Source organism: Thrips palmi, unplaced genomic scaffold (assembly GCF_012932325.1).
Source record: "Thrips palmi isolate BJ-2018 unplaced genomic scaffold, TpBJ-2018v1 HiC_scaffold_12, whole genome shotgun sequence".
NCBI lineage: Eukaryota > Metazoa > Arthropoda > Insecta > Thysanoptera > Thripidae > Thrips > Thrips palmi.
The window spans coordinates 1,654,345-1,669,433 of NW_023144623.1; positions in this window are offsets into that span (position 1 = coordinate 1,654,345).

Below are 15,089 nucleotides of genomic sequence, written 5' to 3' on the forward strand. Positions count from 1 at the left end.
AAACTTTTCAACCCCATTGGAGTAACAGGTTTCGCTATCGCTCAGCCAAAAAATTCTTGGTTAGGGCGGGGCGCCACCCCGCCCGGTTGATCAGCGTCATGTCCTTCCCCTTTCGAGGCCGCAAGAGTAGCCCCCTCGACCTGACTTCGGACCGAACTGTTCGTCGTTGCCACGGTTGTCTTTCTTGTTGGCTGAGCGATAGCGAAGCCTGTTACTCCATTGGGGTTGAAAAGTTTTTCCTGTCTGTTTGTGTGTGTGTGTCCGCACTACTCCTCCTGAACGGCTCGGCCGATCTCGGTGAGATTTTGCACACTTAAAGGGCATGTCCTTGGCTCGGCACACGCGAAATTTCACTATCCTAGCTCGACTGGTTCAGTTTTTATAGCCGAAAAAAACACCTAAAAACGGCGAAAAATCGAGTTTTCTGCAGAAACCTACCTTGTAATAGAAAATGATGAAAAGTGCCGCCCGAATGGTGCTGACTATCCAGTGTGTCACAAGCGAGTGTGGCGGCCAGGTCGTCATCGTTCCAGGGGACCAGCTAAGCTTTCGTGATTTCATTTCCGAGCAAGACATCCATCAAGCTAAGACTCAGGATCAGAACTTCAACGTTTCGCAAAACATACTGATTCCATCTTTCCATTAACGAGGAAGGTGTACGCCAGACCATGTCTGGTCGTAGGGTGATTACGTGCGTCAAGGGTCATTTTGGGTATACCAATTTTTTTTTTAGATAAAAAGTTTTACTTTTGCGGCTAAATTTCGTGCAGATGGCATACATAGTACCCCACAGTACTCCTCTGAGCGTGGCAACGCTACAAGGTGACTTTTAATTTCACCCCATGAAATACGGTGGCATTTACAGAAAAAAATGACGGTATTTTCAGATGGAATTGACGGAGCGAAGTGTTTACTGTCCTGACCCGCTGGGTTACAAGATAGGTAAGAACTGTCGACGGTGTCATTTTGAGCATCCAAAATAGCGTGTTTCAGCGATGGTTGGAGCAGCTCTCCACTGATACAAAAAAGTACAGAAATTACACGGAACATGTCTGGTCAATTTTTTACCTGGACGGTCCGTACCTTGCCAACCAAGGAGGTTCTGAACACGATTTCTGTACCTGTTTACATGAGATCCTTATGGGGACCACAAAGGACCAATACAGAAGGTCCGTTCCTTTTCCGTACCCGTCTGTACCCCATTTTTCCGTACATTTTCCGTGCCAAACCACGGAATTTTTTGCAGTGTCCCTCAGGTGGACGAGTTACGACCCGAAACGGAATTTACACCTATTTGTACACCTTAATCGTTTTGAACAATTCTGACTGCCTGGAAGCTTCGTTTGACCGCCCCAGGTCCCGCGGGCACGGGCTTCTGTTAGCTTTATCGACGTTCTTTCGATGCCAAGTGGTCGCGAGGTTCTTAAACGAAAAGGAACCCCAGTGGACCGTCAGTTGTGAAAGCAGCGTAGGTCATGGTCACACGAGTGACATTTTCCCATAAGCTGTTTCGGGTTCAACAAATGATGATGCAAAGGTCACTTTCCGCCATTTTGTGAAGAATAAGTCAGAAGAGTGTGAAATAGCCAGTTTTCTTTTGATGTGGTTGTGTCATATACCTCAGCATGGCAACGTTGTCTTTTAGGTGTCGGTGACCATGACGGAACTTGCAAAACGACAATTTAGAGCAGCTTACAAAACCTAGAAAAACAAAAGTTAGATTGACTTATCCACATGAGGACATGGCCCTCGTTTAATAAAACAAATCCGAATTACCCAAGCTACCAAATCAACCTCCGTTCAGGCCAAGGCCCCAGTGACCTGAAATGACCCCCTACGCACGGAATCACCCGCAACAGGCCTCGCGATGCTGCGCCAGTTCCAACAATCCACCAGTTGAGCTAGGATAATGAAATTTCGCGTGTGCCGAGCCAAGAACATACCTTATGAGCCTGCAAAATCTCAGCCAGATCGGTGGAACCGTTCAGGAGTAGTGCACACACACACACGCACGCAGACAGTCAAAACTTTTCAACCCCACTGGAGTAACAGGCTTTGCTATCGCTCAGCCAACAAAAGCAAGTGACCTGGCAAGCTGCTCAACGTGATGAAGCAGCCAGGACTCCACTCTTGCATGACTAGCATAGTGAAGCAGTGAGATTCAGACTCCCAAGTACGGCATGAACCGAAGTGTGTGTGTGTGTGTGCTCTCTTGGCCAGCATGGCACCTGATATGGTGAATACACGCACCTGGGGATGTAATGAACAATTAAGAAACAAAGCCTGGGGCACAAAACTCACAAACACACAAAGCACATCATACTTACATATTTACTTACAAGGTAGGTTTACGCCTGACCGCGTCTTGTCGTAACAGGCTTCGCGACGTCTCGCTGCCTGTTCGTCCAATCTACGCTTGGCGTACCCACCTTGGCCTGCGGCGCTAGCCTGCCCTCGGCAGGCAAATTTTGTCCGTCATCAGTTACTGAGATTTGATACATGCCCCCTTCATTCTAGAAAGAGTTGCTTCATCTATAAATTACACCATCTTCACCCTTGTTACTATTCAACTTGTGGAGGCTGCCCAGACCCCCCTGTCATCAAGACGAGAGAGAACACTCGATTTTTCGCCGCTTTTTAGGTGTTTAGGCTATACAAGGTACACTCTCATTCTAGGAACGTGACATCACGTTGAAACGAACGTGACAAACTGTCACGTTCGTTTGAGCATTGTGTCACATTCGTTTGGGTGTGAATTGGCCGAAAATCAGCTCGTTCACATTCAAACGAACGTGACACTTTGTCACGTTCGTTTCAACGTGATGTCACGTTCCTGGAATGAGAGTGTAGGTGTACGCCAGACCATGTCTTCTCGTAACAGGCTTCGCGATGCTGCGCTAGTTTCGACCATCCACGCCTGGCGTATACACCTACCTTGGCCTGCGGCGCTAACCTGCCTTCGGCAGGCTGCTTTCCTAGGCAGACCGTAGAAATGAGCGTAATCCCGCTAAAAATAGCATTTGGTCATGAAAATCTTCACCGATGGGATTCAACTTTCGGTCGGGGGTCCGAACGGGTTTTATGTTCGTCATCAGCAGTCTCCAAAACACATGAAATAATATGAAACTTGACAAAAAAATTGAAAGTAACTAAAGAGTTGTCTTTTTTCTGCCGTTTTTTAAGTGTTTTTGGCTAATATGACCGAATGGATTGAGATAGAAAGCCAAGTTTTGGTGTGTAGCGAGCCAAGGACATACCTAATGACCCTTCAAAATCTCAGCCAGATCGGCCGAGCTGTTCAGGAGGAGTAGTGCACACACACACGCAGACAGACAGACAAAACTTTTCAACCCCACTGGAGTAACGGGCTTCGCTACCGCTCAGCCAAAAAACCGAACCAGTTGAGCTAGGAAAGTGAAATTTCGCGTGTGCCGAGCCAAGAAGATACCCAATGAGCCTGCAAAATCTCAGCCAGATCGGCTGAACCGTTAAGGAGGAGTAGTGCACACACACGCACGCAGACAGACAAAACTTTTCAATCCCACTGGAGTAACGGGCTTCGCTATCGCTCAGCAGTCAATGATATGCGTCTGATTAGGCGCTTCGGGAGACTTCAAGCAGGCCCGATGGGATTTTCGTCTTTCTCTTCGACGATGTGCTGCAAAGCCTGACATAGTGAGAAAAAGCCTCACTTAGGCCAAACAAGAAAATAAATCTCATTCAACGAACGTTAATGAAAGCAGATGATACTCGTTTGGTTTTCTTTTCCTTATAAAATTTCAACCTCCTAGCTCGAAAGACTTCGAAAATATTACGATGACTAAAAGTGCTCTGTTAATTTTTGTCGGGAATACACGAGGGCGAGTATTGCTCACTGTCATCTGACGAACACCCTCCTCGACGCGAGCCAGGGCCGCCCTAGCGGTTTGGAGCTTCATCCGCAGAACCGGCACCTCGGCCAATTGGCCTTTGACCTGGGCCAATTCGCCTTCGGCCTGGCCCAATTGGCCTCGGACCTGGGCCAATCGGCCGTCGGCCTGGGCCAGTTCCTCGCGGAGGAGCCCCGCTTCCGTCTCGGAGGCCGCGCCCTGCTGCGTCGCCCGCCGCTCCGCCCTTACGAGGTACCGCGCTCGTCTCTCAGCGGCAGTGACGCGTTCAACTGGTGGAGGGGCCGCCACTGGTGGTGGTGGTTGTTGAAGAGGAGGTGACATTGGTAGTGGTAGAGGTGTTGTTGGTGCCACCGTTGTCATCATCATCACCGTTGTCAGCCTGGTCCCTGGCTATGACCCCGTAGAAGAAACGCAATCAAGCTAACCAAGTTGAGAAAGACTTCAGCTAGCACACGATCGCACTACCCTTCTTACCTTTCGGCCTTGTCGAAGAGGTCCCAGACTGCCGTGCACTGTCAAAAAACTACGAAAAATTCCGGAACCTTAATGGAGACTGCCCATGCCCATTGTTTTTTGAGGGAGATCTCCGTATTCTTCAATTATGAATTTTTTTCTGTAAGAATATGGAAGTTCTGTATGTAAATGAAATAAAAGCCTTTCTCATCATAAAGAACAGACTAATTCACGTTATCGATGGGTCGGGTGAGCAACTTATGTGTTCCAAGCGTGCGCCTTCCTTATGCGACCTCGTTTTTGGGTTTCCGTCCATTTATCCGATCCAAATGGCATGTGGTCAAGTGGATCTTCAAACAGTTTTGGAGAATATCACTTTCGTTTAAAAGGGCACTGTTTGTATTACTAACATCGAAGGTGAAAGGAGACAAGAAAACCATTTCAAGGTAGGTTTACGCCAGACCGTGTCTTGTCGTAACAGGTTTCGCGATGTCTCGCAGCCTGTTCCTCCAATCCGCGCCTAGCGTACCTACCTTGGCCTGCGGCGCTAGCCTGCCTTCGGCAAGCATTTGCTTGTCCTTCGTCCGTTACTTCTGACATACTGGGGGGCTCCGCCCCCAGACCCCCTTTCATTTTAGATAGAGTTGCTTCTTCTACAGATAACACGATCTTGACCCTTGTACCTTTTTAACTTGTCGAGGCTGCGGGGCTCCGCCCCCCAGACCCCCCACGGTAAAAACGGTACCTGGTTTTCCCAGGAAGTCTATGGTAGAGGCATAGGCGATTTCCAGGGAGTTCCTGGGAAAACCAAAGCCAGGAACCGTTTTTACCGTGCCTTTTCTTTAAGACAAAGGGATCTGTCTGCAGAAAACACGATTTTTCGCCGTTTTTTAGGTGTTTTTCGGCTATTAAAACTGAACCCGTTGAGCTAGGACTGTGAAATTTCGCGTGTGCCGAGCCAAGGAGATACCCAATGAGCCTGCAAAATCTCAGCCAGATCGGCCGAACCGTTCAGGAGGAGTAGTGTACACACACAGTCAGACCCACAGACAGACAAAACTTTTCAACCGCACAGGAGTAACGGGCTTCGCTATCGCTCAGCCAAAAATGCGTTTATTTCTACAAAAATACGGTTCATCTCCGTAAAATAAGGAGAGCCTGGCTGCTGCGCTCGACGCTGGCCTCCACTGCAGCCCTGCAAGCAGAAAGGACTGTTGAGACGAGTCACTTGGAAACGAGGGGCACGCCGGGCAAGCCCAGGGCTAAGCTCACTCGGACTCACAGCTCCAAGTCCTCCTGGCCCAGCGGGGCAGCCGCCGCCATGGCCAGCCGACCCCGCTTGACCTGGTTGTCTAGAGTGGATTGCAGGGCACGTCTAGGTCGGCGGGCGCCTCGCCCGGGACCGGCAGATCACTTAGGTTAGTCCCGCAGTAGGCTCGCAGGTATCTGGCAAAATTGTTGTAGGTGGCTACGTGCACGGGACTGAAACAGGAAACATCGTGAGCACTGGTAGCCAAGGAATGTGACGTCACGTTCGTTTTCACGTGAAAACGGCGATGTTAGTTTGAGCGTGACAAACGCTGAAAATTTACAGTCAAACGAATGTGACATACCGCACCGCTTTGTCACATTACTTCGGGTGTGACATGCAAGCAGCTGTCGAACTGTCACATTAAAGCAAATGTGACACATGGTACCCAATTGTGACATGGGCCAAACTTTTTTTTTTCACCTTTTTAAAAAACGAACGTGACACCCCTTAATCTGACAATCATGGCGTGTCACCTTCAAACGAACGTGTCAAAGTGGGCATGTCACATTCAAACGAATGTGACAGTACATGGGTGTCACATTCGTTTGTATGTGACACGACATGTGTACTTGGGTACCATGTGTCACATTTGTTTTAATGTGACAGTTCGACAGCTGATTGCGTGTCACACCCGAAGTACTAACGTGACAAAGCGGTGCGGTATGTCACATTCGTTTGACTGTAAATTTTCAGCGTTTGTCACGCTCAAACTAACATCGCCGTTTTCACGTGAAAACGAACGTGACGTCTCATTCCTTGGCTACCAGTGAGTGCAAAGCAAACCAAATTAGCAAGAAGAGGCAGAGGGGCGACTTACTTATTGTGATTAACCTGGTGGCACGCTCGTCGGATATGGACTGCCTTGTGCCTGAAGGATTTCAGAGGGGCGGCACAAAACTCGCATTTCATCTTGCCTGGTGCAGGTGCGTAGCCGGGCAAGTTGGCAGTGGGCACCCACTCGCCCCCAGCACCATCGACGTCCATTTTGTACGTCGCGAAAAGCTCGTACATAGCTGCAACAGAAAGGTCGGCATGAGCAAAGAACAGTCAACAGCCCGACTGGGTCCAATAAATCAAGACACGACTTCTTACCACGATGAGATGCACCAGTTCCACCACCTGGATTCCTGGGAAGTTGTCGAAGGCCATTTCTTGCCGCCTTATAAATGCCATGTGGGCGGAGCGCCCTGCAAAAAGAAAGGGAAACGTTTAGCACAGTGGCGAGTCCAGGCGTCCTAAAAGTCCTCGCAGTCTAACGACACCCACCTCTCCCCTATTAAATTTTCCTCCACAGGCGATGCAAGTAAATTTGGTGAACTTGTTTGAACAGTTGTGTGATACCTTTGAGAAGATCTCATTTTCAGCATTGTCAAACATCGCTCCATGATCAAAAAGCTCATCGACACAAGGTCTTATATTTACCTCCCCCTGAGCTTCGTTTGTATCCATGCCGTCAAAATCACCATCGTCCATCACCACCAAACTTGAGATAGTATATCCCCTATCAACACCATCACACTGTGCGTTGGCAAGCAACAGAAGAGCTAAGCCGCGCACTGTCGATGCTGTAAACACCCTTGCTTTATTAAGAGCTGGCCTTATATGATCATGGACGTTTCTTTTGCCGACGCCATGGCTGTTGAATACGAAATAAGTGCCATTCTCTTCCCAAAAGGAGAAAGTGTTGTTTTGACCAGTGAAGACGAATCCAGTTACTAAAGTATTTTCACTTAAACACTCTAACAGTACGTCCTCAAGCCGGTTCAAAGAAGCATCGGCATCTTCCCTGCTTTTTGTCCTGGGGTAAAAACCACTAGGCAGCTCTTTGAACTCATGAATTGTAAATTCTTTCCCGCAACAGGGAAACAGTCTAGGTAATTGGTCAGGGAAAATAAAACCTGCATTGCAGGTAAGGTTCAATTCCTTGCACTGAAGCCAAAATTGATAACCATCCCTAACGACTTTGTCTACTGCTGCGGAATCCATCTCAGTACCAATAAAACGTGCTGCAATTGCGCAAGCGGCTGTTGGAACGCAAGAGGCATTTTGCCCCGATGGGAAAAAATCAGTGCCCTGATTTATTGTTCCCGCCGCTACGCATGCAATGGTTCCATCATCAAATAATCCGTCTTTGTAAATTGTTATGTAATCCATGTAATAAAAGATTGTACACTTCACTCCAAGCCCCGCCACACCCACCTTGGAGCCACAAATGGAACGATTTCTCTGCAGCACTACACTGCACCGTTATGGCTAAAGCCCGGAGTATAGAGGCAATCTCAACAGGTCTGTCACCCCCGCCAAAACCGACTCTCGCCTAAGTCTTTGCTCCGATTTGCATGAAACCGGCTGCAATTCCATTCCACCTGTCTCGTACCCATGAATTTGTCGTCAAAGCAGTGTGTTGACCATTTAGTCGAAGATCCGATTGTGACTTAAAAATCTCAACTACCAGACTTCAAAAAGGACACTTTACAGGCATGCTCGGCACGGAGCCACGCCGAGGAACTGCCACTTCAAGTTCAAGCAAAGCCAGTGTTGTGACCCGTTGTATCAGAGTGATGTGTTGTTGTGCCAAAACAAACAAAAATTAAATTTAAAAAAAAATGCTCTCCATAAATCTAGGCTCTGGCTCTGGAAGGCTTCCTTCGTGACAATCCAATCCACAGGAAATATTGAAAATTTTTTGAGTGCCTTCCTGCAAAACACGTGAAAACGACTCATTCCACTCAAAAAGAAAATAAATCCTGTATGTGGTTCCACAAACAAAAACCAATCTGATGTATGCCATCCATGATGAATCCATGAACTTTGGCACAGTACAAAGGCCATCAAAAGTAGCCCACAACAGATCGGTATTTATTCGTGGCAAAACTACATTTAATTGTTTTTCTTTCAAATGGAGTGAATCGAATAGCTAGCATCTGCGGGTCGCCAATCCCCGAACGATATTATCGCTGCTTGCAGTAATTGTCGCCTGTAACGCCAGTTTCTTTTTAGATGATTTCAATGAGCATTAAATTAAAAACACATCCTTACCCCAAAACGCTGTTACCCCTGGCGTTTTGCCTGCGTCACACTTCAACGTCCGAGATCACGCTATTTTGTTCTGGCGGAACTGCGTCACCCAACCCAACACAATTCGTGAAGCCCCGCCTTGCTGCAGCAAGTTCGCCAGACAACCGCCAAGACACCTTCCAGGTTTTGAGGATAATTGTGTAAGAATCGGAGTCTGTATGCAAGCAAATTTACGTCTTCTGTCACGAATCAAAGGACATCAATTGAAAAAAGTCGCTAACAAAAGTACGTCCGTTTTACTACCGTAGAAACCTACAATAACATGATGATGAAATTCGATTTTTTTCATAACTAAATCATTTTAAACGAAAGGACACCAAAAAAATTTTGGTGGCCTCTTTAAACACCTTTAATACAAAAATCCAAAACTTCATTTTTTTCAATCCATCACGCCACAAGGGTAACACACTCTACGAAAAATTTGAATAACAAAATATTCCAAGCAATGCTGGCCTTAAATGTCATTGGACCAAGGCCAAGCGACACTGGGGCAAACCGGCAACGGCCAAATATGTCTGTACTTCGACATCATAGTTAAGATTATACTCCGCTTTGAAATCATCCTCTACTCTTACGGGATAATGCAACGCTAAAGTTGTTGCTGCAGAAGTAGTGGCAATATTTCTCTTGACCGTCAAGGCAGAAGAACATGAGTCATCGACCGTAGGATCTGTTATAATTACTGATAAAGAAGAGGCAGTCATTCAAGAGCTTTCGCTCTCTCGCCGCTAGGTCATGGTTAAGGTGCCAAGCAACGGCTGGTAGAGGTCGCGTACCTGTACGGGGCCGTGTCGCGCGCCAGGGACTGGTACGGTCTGGCCTTCGGAAGTGCCAAGCGGAGACCTTTCTTGGCTCACCACACACTGACAGTTGCCAAGATGAGAAGCTTGTGTCAGAAGCTCCATGTCACAATCAACGACTTGTGGTTCTTCCTACATACCACGGCATGGTAACGATGACGCTTATGATGGCGGCTTACTGCATACAGGGTATGCAGGGACTCCATTTTGCCTGCCTTTATCATTTACCAAAATTGAAATAAATGACAAAAAGTGACACAAAGTGCTGCCCTCCTAACCATATCTTATGTGTTTATTTTTTGTCTCTCTGCACCACAAACACGCAAACCCGCTTTGGCCTTCGGCCCACTGTGTGTGCATAGGTATCGGCAGGCTTGCAAGGTGCAATACCCTCTCTGACCGTCCATGACGCTCACGACGCCCAGCAAAATTTTGTTTCAGTTTTCGGTCTAACGTTAGCTGCCTAAAAGTGACAAATTTGTCACTTTTAACCACTCAGAGCAGACTGCGAGAAAGTCTTAGACCATGCTGCTCCAAAATGAGATGATGCGAATGAAAATGAATGATATTGGGAAAAGCAGGTGGTGGCTGAACGTGCGGCGGCCAGGTACCGACACGTCCAACCACCTTGCCGGATGCCCCACCCGCTGCCCAGCATCGTCATCGCTGAGTGCTTGAAACACACAGCCTTCTTTCCCCAGCGTCCACCCGCCACGCCAGAGTCAAGCCAAGCCTTTCAAGCACTCCGTACCCTAACACCGACGAAGCTCATGTCGCCATGCGTTTGAGCCTTCGAGGAACCCGTTTTCCACCACTTCACCAACCCACAATGGTGAGTACCACCGTGGGTTGAAATGTAGTGGAACACGAATTCCCTGGGCAAAAACGCACTTGCGGCCACGAATCCTCGCCGCATCAGAGTACACGATTAACAATGCTGGGAACCTGGCCCCACTACCCGTTGCAGCCGGCAGTGTAGAAATGCAAACAGATTGCATTTCATGAGTAAATGTGGTGGTGGTGAAAAAAAAGGTGGTCCAAGCCGGCCCAGATGCCACCCGGCGGACCACTCAATGATTTTCATTATCACCACAAATACTTTAAAGGGCCAGGTATTCAGCAAATTTACTATTATAGTGTACATAGTTTGTACAACATTTAAAAACAAAGAAAATTTGAAATACTTTTCCCAATTAAAAAAAAAGTATGAGATGAATGTGAATGACATGATAAAATAATAAATAATAGGGACAATAAATAAAGGGGGGAGTTTAAAATAGTGGTGATGAATCTCAAACACACAGACCATTATTAGTGGGAGCCTAGACCACGATTTACCACAAATTAAACATTCACACAGATAAAAACACACACTCAGAAAGAAACTGCTTTGGAAGCCCAGAAGCAGAGTCTAACCTAACCATACACACTGGCTACATTCTGCATGTCTAAACTCCTCATTCCACGTGTAATAATCTATCCACTGTCAGCTCACTGTGATAATTAACAGCTAACCAGCGCAACGGCGGGGACGTCGTGGATGTTCTGCGCCAATGATATGAGATGAATGATGAAATGAATGATAAAGCCACTGTCACAAGTGAACCACGGCAGAATGGTGTTAACATGAAATAACAATGCATGTCATGCAAAAAAAAAAATAAACGCAATAAAATAAACTCCTTTCCAGTCAGATTATCTGGCAATCACCCACCCCTTCTTATCGTAACTTGAAAAAAAAAAATATCAACCACTGAGAACAGCATCAGACCTTCAGCAGAGATGAGTATTATCAGTCAATAAATGAAAACAAACCCTATGAAACAACAGTTTCAATCGCAAATAGATTATCCCCTTAAAAATAATAACTTGTTAAGTAATAAATCAGAGACATCTTTGCGCAGATTAATAATTCCTGACTTTTTCTCGTAAAGAATCAAAATAAACTTGTAATTCAAGCAGCGTTTTACATCATGTTAATACGCATTAACTGCTCGATGATAACTAATAACCAACAAAAAAAAACCTCTAAACCTTTCCAAAACTTGTCATCATTCTCAATGTAGACGCCCTTATTTAATTGCAGCGACTTAGATGCTGGCGCACACGCTCTAATTCTTCTTCAATCGTTTTAGCAGCTATTTGAAAGGAATATAAAGATTGAGTAACACCAACACAAAAGGAGGGAACACCTGTCAGGCAAAACTGAAAAATCGTCGTAAATTTACGACATTTTGTAGAACAATTATGTCTTTTTAAAAACGACATTTTTGTTACGACTAAAGTCGTAATATACGATTTGAGTCGAAATTTTACGAAATTTGTCGTAATTTGGATAGTGAGACGTTCCTTTTTGAAACGAATTAAGTCGTAAATTTAAAATTTTCGTAATTTTACGAACGATCGAAATTTATCTTTTAATATGTCGTGCAGTTATGACTTCAGTCGTACATTTAGAATTTGTCGAAAATTTGTGTCTAATCGTAAATGAACGACACAAATCGAAATACGAGCACAATTGCATTTTTCATAATTTTTGGGGGTTTCAGATTTCAAAAATGAAACGCGATTACGACATTGTCGTAGATAAATGATTTTTTCGTCGTTCAGTTACACGAATAGTTTCAGAACGATTTCTGTCACTATCAAATTAGCGACGTTTTTGTCGCTAATTTACGAAAAAATTTTCTAACAGGGGATGCAGTTTTAATTTGCTTGACAAAATACTCATAAACGACTGATTTTTTGCCTTCAAGAGTAACTGCTGCTGCGGATTGAGCCACATTTTTGTGGATAGACTCAATGCCACGCACACGCCTCAGAGCACCGTCGGCCGCTGATTGTACAGCTTGCAAATGAGACAGTGAACGAGACCAAACGTCGACCAAACTTTTCAGAGAATTCAGTAACTCATCAAGACTGTCTAACTGAATCTGCAACGCTCCACAGAAATCTTGGCAAACTTTCTTGAAGTCTGAATACAATGGATTGGGTACCTTCTTCAAAGAAGCTTCCCACTCATGCATAGCTTTTGAGAGCTCTGCATCAACAACAGGGTTAAAATAATACTCCGCCTCCAAGTCATCCTCCACTTTTACGGGAATTGGCAACAATGAAGTTGTCGGTACAGAAGAGGCAATATTTGTGTTTACCGTGAAGGCAGAAACACATGAATCGTCAAGTGTGGGTTTGGACATGATTGCTGGGAAGAGGAGACAGACAAACGAAGAGAAGAATTGTCTCTGATTTCTGCAGGCTGCTCTGCGACTGAGGTAACAGTGACGAAAGAAGAACAATCAGGCGCTATGCCGCTAGCTTCTTCCAAGGAAGGTAGGAGAGAAGGAGAGAAGGTAGGAGAGGCCATGGCCAGCCGACCCCGCTGTTGTCCAGAGTGGATTGCACGGCCACGTCTAGGTCGGCGGGCGCCTCGCCCGGGACCGGCAGATCACTTAGGTTAGTCCCGCAGTAGGCTCGCAGGTATCTGGCAAAATTATTGTAGGTGGCTACGTGCACGGGACTGAAACAGTAAACATTGTGAGCACTGGTAGCCAAGGAATGAGACGTCACGTTCGTTTTCACGTGAAAACGGCGATGTTAGTTTGAGCGTGACAAACGCTGAAAATTTACAGTCAAACGAATGTGACATACCGCACCGCTTCGTCACGTTAGTACTTCGGGTGTGACACGCAATCAGCTGTCGAACTGTCACATTAAAACAAATGTGACACATGGTACCCAAGTACACATGTCGTGTCACATCCAAACGAATGTGACACCCATATACTGTCACTTTCGTTTGAATGTGACATGGCCACTTTGTCACATTAAAACGAACGTGACACCCCTTAATCTGACAATCATGGCGTGTCACCTTCAAACGAACGTGTCAAAGTGGGCATGTCACATTCAAACGAAAGTGACAGTACATGGGGGTCACATTCGTTTGTATGTGACACGACATGTGTACTTGGGTACCATGGTCACATTTTTTTAATGTGACAGTTCGACAGCTGATTGCGTGTCACACCCGAAATACTAACGTGACGAAGCGGTGCGGTATGACACATTCGTTTGACTGTAAATTTTCAGCGTTTGTCACGCTCAAACTAACATCGCCGTTTTCACGTGAAAACGAAAGTGACTCTCATTCCTTGGCTACCAGTGGTGCAAAGCAAACCAAATTAGCAAGAAGAGGCAGAGGGGCGACTTACTTTTTGTGAAAACCCGGTGGCACGCTCGTCGGATATGGACTGCCTTGTGCCTGAAGGATTTCAGAGGGGCGGCACAAAACTCGCATTTCATCTTGCCTGGTGCAGGTGCGTAGCCGGGGAAGTTGGCAGGGGGACCCACTCGCCCCCAGCACCATCGACGTCCATTTTGTACGTCGCGAAAAGCTCGTACATAGCTGCAACAGAAAGGTCGGCATGAGCAAAGAACAGTCAACAGCCCGACTGGGTCCAATAAATCAAGACACGACTTCTTACCACGATGAGATGCACCAGTTCCACCACCTGGATTCCTGGGAAGTTGTAGAAGGCCATTTCTTGCCGCCTTATAAATGCCATGTGGGCGGAGCGCCCTGCAAAAAGAAAGGGAATCGTTTAGCACAGTGGCGGGTCCAGGCGTCCTAAAAGTCCTCGCACTCTAACGACACCCACCTCTCCCCTATTAAATTTTCCTCCACAGGCGATGCAAGTAAATTTGGTGAACTTGTTTGAACAGTTTTGTGATACCTTTGAGAAGATCTCCCATGCCCCCAAAGCAAAAAAGTTCAAGATTTTGAACTGAAAGAGACTCCAGCCATTAAACATATTAGCATCTCTGTGCCAACACACGGACTTATTAACTGAGTCAAACTCATCCAAGCATCGTGCAAGACAATAGGACAGAAGGAAAAAGTTTTGTTAAGAGACATTTTTGACTTTGAGAAGGTTTACCCTCCCCTAAATAATTTTCCTCCACACACTGCCAATCCAAGTGTGAGACAGTCTCACACTTGTAAGTGTGGGACATTTTGTCTAACGCTTACAAGTGTAGGACATGTTTGTCTCACGCTTGCAAGTGTGAGACACGGTTTGTCTCACACTTGCTGCCTATGCTAGCTCTGTGGTTCAATGCCACGAGTCCCACGCCTGCAAGTGTAGGACAAACCGTGTCTCACGCTTGCAAGTGTGAGACATCGATGTCTCACACTTGCAAGCGTGAGACAAGCGTGGCTCACACATGTAAGCGTGAGACATTGTCCCTCACCCACAAGTGTGAGACTGTCTCACACTTGGATTGGCAGTGCAGGCAATGCAAGTAAATTTGGTGAACTTGTTTGAACAGTTGTGTGATACCTTTGAGAAGATCTCCCATGCCCTCAAAGCATAAAAGTTGAACTGAAAGAGACTCCAGCTATTGAAAATTATAGCATCACTGTGCCAACAGACGACTTATTAACTGAGTCAAACTCTTCCAAGCATCGTGCTCCCGACTTCCACCCTGCAGGTGTCTCCCAGGTGAAAATTGGACATGGGACTGCCTTCAATGTCTCACCTTGTGTAAAGACATCAA